We start from the raw sequence: 7,738 nt of genomic DNA, 5'->3' as shown, positions 1-7,738 counted from the left end.
GCAACGGCTGCCACCACAGCACAGGGATCTTCACTGCGTTACTGAGTGTGTATGCAAGGAAATATTTTTAAACAATATGGCCATTTCAGAAGGCGTCTTGTTCAATGCTTCAGGCAGAATCTCCCCGCGTTCTGTGTTCAGCTCCTTCCTCCAGCCGCAGAATTCCAAAGGTGCCCACAGGCTCAAAAGCTGGGGACCCCTAGTATAGCATGTCAAACTAATCCTCATGTTACTGTCGGTGCCACTCACACACATGCCCCACATTCCAGGCTCCCTTGACAGTAGCTTGCAGAAAGCATCTATGACGATGTGGCATCATCACAGTTGCCAACACTGAGGACCCATTGTCCCCCTCCACTCCCACCCCCGTCTGCAGACAAGGGCCTGTGGCAAATAAAGAAACGGGGAACACCTAGCGGGAGCCCCAGAATTGTGAGCCCTCAGTCAAGCTGCCTTCACTAAGTCCTACCCCTTAACCCAGGCTGTGGCTGTTCCTGAGGCTCCTCTTGTTCCTTATCTGCAGTGCATAGAGGAAAGCAGGAAACGAGGGAGCAGTAATTGTTGCCTGCCTGCTCACTCACTCTCCGCAACCCTCTGAGTCTGTTTTCATGGAAGGGTTTGTGGCTTCTGACCTCTCTGGGTTTTTGTATTTATGGAAGGGTGTGTGGCTTCTCCCCCCCCCCCCCCGCTCCCTGTGAAAACAGAGCCCCAAGGGAGAAAGAGAACCATTACCAGAAGGTGATGCCTTCTCTGGCTAAAAGGAGACTGGTCAGGTGACCTGAAGCAGAAGAGGCAACGGAAGCCGCTGACTAGCTTCCTGCCCCCCCCCAAGTCTTTGTTTCTCATGGAAGAACTCATGTCTCTCATGAGGTGATAATTTAGTGGTTGCGCCTCCTCCTTGCCACAGTAATTGTGGAAGCTGTGACTAGTCAGAAATAGACCTCTGATTGAGAGTAAGTCATGGCAGATGTCCAGCTATGCCAAAATATGGTGATGGGCATGAGAGGAGGAGGAGCAGCATCCCCTTACCTGTAGGGTATACAGTGCCATTTATTTATTTATTTATTTTATTCAATTTATACCCCGCCCTCCCCGCGATGCGGGCTCAGGGTGGCTTACATGGAGGCAAACGCCATTATAAAACATATATAAAACATATAAAACCATTTAAAATCCCAACAATACAAAAACAATTTTAACAGGTTATTGACTAAAGTGCTCTAGGTGTTCAACATAATATTTCATAGATGGCGTATTTCAACTATTCAGCATCATCTGCTCCAGGGAAACGTTGATGTTCCCTCATCCAGGGCCAGGTAAAGATGGAATAATGGTGATGGTAGTGGCGGCCCCTACTCATACGCCTGGTGGAAGAGCTCCATCTTACAGGCCCTGCGGAACTGCACAAGGTCCCGCAGGGCCCAGATCTCCTCCGGGAGCTCGTTCCACCAGGTAGGGGCCGCCACCGAGAAAGCCCTGGCCCTGGTAGTGGCCAGCCTGGCCTCTTTGGGGCCTGGGATTACCAGGAGGTGTTGGGTCCCGGACCGAAGTGCTCGCGGGGGAACATATGAGGAAAGGCGGTCCCTTAGGTAAGCTGGACCCAGACCATGTAGGGCTTTAAAGGTAAGAACCAGCACTTTGAAACGAATCCGGTACGCTATTGGCAGCCAGTGCAGTGCTTTCAGCACAGGCTGGATGTGGTCCCTTCTAGGAAGACCCATGAACAGCCTGGCTGCAGCATTCTGTACTAGCTGCAGCTTCCGGATTTGCGACAAAGGCCCAGTAGCCATAGCCCAGTAGCTGCAAGAAACAGACTGATCAGCCTTGTAGATGGCCGACATCTCATCTTGGCTTTAACAGAGGTCACAATACCTTCAGTGCAGTCCACAGTTCAAATGGTTGGGGATGCACAATATTCAAATATTTTGTACTGGAAAGATCTAGGACCCTGGACCCAAATGGAGAAGTAGCTGTAGATGGGAGTGCAGGTGGGGAAGCTGTTTGTTTATTCTACCCTTCAAATACACTCAGTGCTTGTCACTTCATGTAAATTTAACGCGTCCCACATTCTACCACACAAGTTGCGCTGCTGTGTAATTTTTTTCATACTTTCTGAATAGAAGGTTTAGAGTTGATAAGAACAGCTGGTCAGCTTAGTAGAGAACTGGGTTAGATTATTATAATTAAAGTAATAGTTTTGTACTAAGGCAAGCATGAAATGATTAATTCTAGGAATCACTCCAATAGCGTCCAACACATCTGACTGAAGGTGGTCACCTATTGACTGCACCTCTTCAGTCAGGTGAAGAGATGCTTGGACCACTGGTCTTGTTGCCTAGAAGAGGCCAGAGGAAACTGTCGGAGCACAGTGGTAGATTCTTATGCATTGCAGCTTCAACATCCCAGGTTTATCAGGGACAGCTAGGAGAAACTCCAGCCCAAAACGTTAGAGCTTGTCACTAGACGAACTGAACCCCTGTTAGCTGAGGGACGGGTGATGGTTTGCAAAAATATAATGTCCAGATTAGAACACTGAATATAAAGTTCTCGCATCACTAGTTACATGGGGTTTTTTTTGTCTGCATAAAATATAGTGAGACTACTGAACACCAGCACGTGAACCTTGATCAACTAGAGTTGCCAGTTCCTCCAGTGAAAGCAGTTGCTCCCCAATGGCAAGGCACAGTAGCGAAACCATGGATAAATGGTATTGTATTGTTTCATAATGCCCCAATTCTTAGTTTGTCATAGTATACATTTTGTTGTTCATGTAAAACACAGTTCAGAAGTCGTTGCCCTTTGACCATCAGGAATCAGCTGTGGATTTGTGTGCTCCCTTCTCTTCCTCTCAGGTAATTTGGTTCATGGTTTATAGTAGCCATAGTTTGCCATGATATCCAAAACCGGGATGGAAAACTGATTAGCAGCAATCATAAGCCCTGTGCAGACGACCCATCCATGTGTTGTCTCACTACACAGGGAGGGAGAGCCGGCACAAGTGTGCTGGCCTTGCCTCCATAAGATTGCCAAGCCTTCTGTACAGTGCGCACGTGTGGAGGAAGTGCCCATACATGATTGCTCCCCCCCCCCCGGTCATCAGCAGTGCTTAGAAAAAAACAACTCTGATTGTTGGAAGGGGCTTCCTCCATGCGTTTGCACCATCCAGAGCACGGGGGTAGGGGCAACCCACCCCTTGCACAGTGAGTCAGCACACAGATGTGCCATAGCTTGCCTGTTTCAGATGTCACAACAAACTTTGACCACTGTGGATCAGAAATTGGAAAAAAGAATCCATTTATATATGGGGATATGGAAACATGAGGCCACAGCACATTTCAGGTAGGCAAATTAACATGTGAACTGGGCCAAAGAGTGTGGTTTTTAATTTGTGGTCAGATAAGTGAAATACAGTTGAAAAATCTTTCTGTCCAACTCCTCAGCCTCTTTATTTAAAATGTTTTTGCTCCTAGCCCTATATTTTGCATTCAGATCTGAGGGCTCTTAAATTCTGTAGCTGTTCCTGAGTTCTGGACTTGCTGTTACTAGTCTGAATTCAGCTTGATAACTGGTTGGGAATTATAATAAATGCCTTTGGATTGTGCAGAGATGTCAGTTTGACTAAGATACTACGCAATAAACTATATTAATCAGCTTTCATCTAGCTAGGTGCATCTCTGAATACATACAATAAATATATTATTAAATATGTTGCATATATTATTAGGATTATCACTGCCAAATCAGATACATGCAGCTAGTTAAGCCAAGGGACTTGAATTCAGATTTATGAATGGAAGACGCTTCACCCCAAGGTTTTTGAAAGAGAAGGGAGTTTTAACAGTGGTATTATATACCATGTGAATCTACTTTTTAAATAAGAAAAAATTCTGCTAACCATGTTAAACTAAGCTGCTTAGGGGATCCTAGTTACTGATTTTTTATTTTATTTTTGCAAATTTCTGTTTTCCTAATTAGGAAATACCTTTAAAAAAGGTACTCTTGCACAACTTTGGGGTGTGGTCTAGCTTTCTCAGAAGGCTCCCATAGTTTTTTATATTGTACCCTAGGTAATTTGGAACATAGAGCTCTAGTTCTTGGGTCTGAATTTTCTGGGTTCCAAATCATAGTAATTTTTGTTAATACTGTTGCTTGTTTTGCAGTGAATTTGGAAATCTTTACAGGCTCTCAGGTCAGAGTAGTACTAATCGAATCACCAAAGCTACTGTTCATACCTTGTCATTTTTCTACTGAAATTGCAGAATTCCATGGTTAGTGTAGAATTCCTTCCAGACACTTGGGTATTCTTCTGATTAACATAGAAGTGTGGCATCAAGGTACAGAGGGGTCTGTGTGAAAATATGTGGCTGTCAAAAAACAAGCTTAGAGGCTATCCCAGCATCTCCAGTTAAAAAGGATCAGGTAGGAGGCAATGGAGAAAGCGAGTACCAGAAAAACATCTACTTCTGCTTCATTGACTATGCTAAAGCCTTTGACTATGTGGATCACAACAAACTATGGCAGGTCCTTAAAGAGATGGGAGTACCAGACCACCTCACATGTCTCTTGAGAAACCTGTATAAGGGTCAAGAAGTGAAAGTTAGAACCGGATATGGAACAACTGATTGGTTTAGCATAGGAAAAGGAGTACGACAAGGATGTATATTGTCACCTTGCTTATTTAATATATATGCAGAGTACATCATGCGAAATGCTGGCCTGGATGAATCACAAGTGGGAATTAAGATTGCTGGGGAAAAGATGAGCAACCTCAGATATGCAGACGATACCACTCTAATGGCAGAAAGTGAAGAGGACCTTAAGAGCCTCCTGCTCAGGGTAAAAGAGGAGAGCGCAAAAGTGGGCTTGAATCTCAACATCAAAAAAACTAAGATCATGGCATCCAGCCCCATCACTCCTTGGCAAATAGAAGGGGAAGTCGTGGAAGTAGTGACAGACTTCACGTTCCTGGGATCCCAGATCACCGCAGACTGACAGCAGCCATGAAATTAAAAGATGCCTGCTCCTTGGGAGGAAAGCGATGGCGAACCTAAACAGCATGATAAAAAGTAGAGACATCACCCTGCCAACAAAAGTCCGCATGGTCAAAGCAATGGTATTCCCAGTAGTCATGTATGGCTGTGAGAGTTGGACTATAAGGAAGGCCGAGCGCCGAAGAATAGGTTCTTTTGAACTATGGTGCTGGAGAAGACTCTTGAGAGTCCCTTGGACTGCAAGAAGATCAAATCAGTCAATCCTAAAAGAAATCAACCCTGACTGTTCCCTGGAAGGCCAGATACTGAAACTGAAGCTCAAATACTTTGGCCACCAAATGAGAAGGGAGCTCTCACTGGAGAAGACCCTGATGCTGGGAAAGATTGAAGGTCAAAGAAGACGGGGACGACAAAGGATGAGATGGTTAGACAGTGTCATAGATGCAACGAACATGAAATTGAGCAAACATCAGAGGGCGGCGGAAGACAGGAGAGCCTGGCGTGATCTTGTCCATGGGGTCGCGAAGAGTCGGACTCGACTGTGCGACTGAACAACAACAACAAAGGAGGCAATGTGAAAGACCTCTGCCTGACCCCCTGGAGAACCGCTGCCAGTCTGAGTAGACAATACTGAACTTGATGGACCAAGGGTCTGATTCAGTATGAGGCAGCTTCATATGTTCATGAGTTCCATTCCGCAAGGGGCCCTGTTGCTGCAATTGGCACTAACAGAACCCTTTTCCTTGGCAACATATTTTTGTAGTTATTCTTTTCCCTTTAGAATGTTTGTTTATATTTGCTTTGTGTCCCAATGCCTTTCCGCTTTCTGCGAAAAATGCTTTTTTCTATGTGTGCATTACTTTTGTGTAAAAAATAAAATGTGCACTAACTGCACTAACATGACAAAATATGTATGTATGAAGAAATGATTTATGTGTGTAAAGTGTACACACTGTCCTGCACATATGTGACATCACTGTAGGAAATTCACCTTTATTAAGTGACCTTACCCACCATTGTTTTGAGAAGGACGCATTTTGTTTGCCTGTATAATGTTGGTTGCATTCTTTGGAATCCTGATAGTGTCATCACTTTCTTCTAAAGTTTTTTATCACTCATGGTGACTTAAGAGTTTGAAACTTCAGTAAGAGGAATGCAAACAAATTGTCATTATTTCTGGAAGAAGAGCAGAGAAAATCAGAAAATAATGCTTGTAACTAAGTAATAAATTTGGCCATTTTATTCAGCCTAGTCTTTACCTTAGATTTCAGATTCTCCTGGAAGGGCCCTGTTATGCCTTCACCATATCCCAACAGTGGTGGATCTTTGCAAGTAGAGAAGAACACAGGAGTAAGTCCTAAATGCATAAATGTTTACACCATAAAGTTCTGTTGCCTCTAAGCATTTCAAATTTTAACAAATACTTAGCTTGCTGAACAATTTAAAACATAAAGTTCTGTTGCCTCTAAGCATTTCAAATTTTAACAAATACAGTTGCTATCCCTGTTGATTTGTGCTATTTCTCCCCCCCCCCAGTTCCAGGGACCTTGCTTTGTTCTCTCCTTTTAAAAATTATATTTCTGGTTATTGGGATATAGGGAGTTAGTTCTAATTTTTTGAAGTTTCTTGTCTAACCATTTAGGAATCCTGCTTCCCCATGTAAACGATTACGTTAGACATGCCTCCTATCCTTTGAGTCTGACGTTCCTAAGAGACAATAGAAGGCGAGCTCATTGCTCCTTTAATCCTATCAGAAGAAGCACTTCAAACATGCAGAGCAGGCCTGTTGACTTTGGAACAGGGGAAATAACATGCTTGCTCACACAGCTGTCTCCACAGTGGCTTGCTAGGCATGGAGGAAGACTGCTTTTTCAGGAATGGAAGTTTTTCACATTCAAAGTTAGTTTTGACTGTCTCTGTCAAAGTCCTAATTGTTATCCAGATTCTTCCCAAAAAAAATTGCAGCCTAGGTTGGAGAACAGTATGTGATAAAAACTGCGGTCAAGGTCTGAAGACCTGTGAGTAGTTCTGTATGTCCTGGTTAGCTTTGCACACGTGGTTCTCTAACTGAAGTCTTTTCTCCATCCCCATGCTGCATTGCAGGCTTTATTCGAACTGAAGTCAATCTCAAATGCAGTTGCTTTTTAAGCACAAAATATGTTAAAGTCCCACTGGATGCCTGTAAAAGTGTAGATGTGCCTAATCTAGCATAGTAGGTAAATGGCTCAAATAGGCTCTAAAATCAGTCAAAATTTTTTAATTACCTGTCTTAAACTACACATTTTTACCATCTGCCTTTTTGTGGTTGTAAATTGTATTACTCCGTTTGGGGCTAGCAATTTAAAGTCTGTATTTCAGCCCAGCCAGCTGGAATACTAAATGATGAGTTTGATTCCCCTACCAGTGGTTTAAAGTTCCTAAATTAATCCCGGTTCCATCAGTCATGTGAAGACAGAATGTTGAAATTAGCTGTATTCTCCATAAGTAGCCTTTCCATTGGGGTCTTTGGTGCTAAGTGAGCTGAATGAGTCTGCCATAAGTTGTTGCTACTTAGGCAGGGACGTTTTTGCTATATCTGTCTAATACTTTCTCCCCTCATCTGGAAAGGGTTTTTCAAAAACTATTGGCAATGCATGTAGACCTTTAGTTTTTGGAGAGTCAAAAATGTCCTTTCAAATTTGCGTTCACTGAGGGCCAAACTTGATGAGACATTTAACTAACCATGTCCCGGTTCCCCAGACTTTTTG

Source organism: Gekko japonicus, unplaced genomic scaffold (assembly GCF_001447785.1).
Source record: "Gekko japonicus isolate JY-2015 unplaced genomic scaffold, Gekko_japonicus_V1.1 scaffold2488, whole genome shotgun sequence".
NCBI lineage: Eukaryota > Metazoa > Chordata > Lepidosauria > Squamata > Gekkonidae > Gekko > Gekko japonicus.
Note: the sequence above shows the minus strand (reverse complement) of the source record.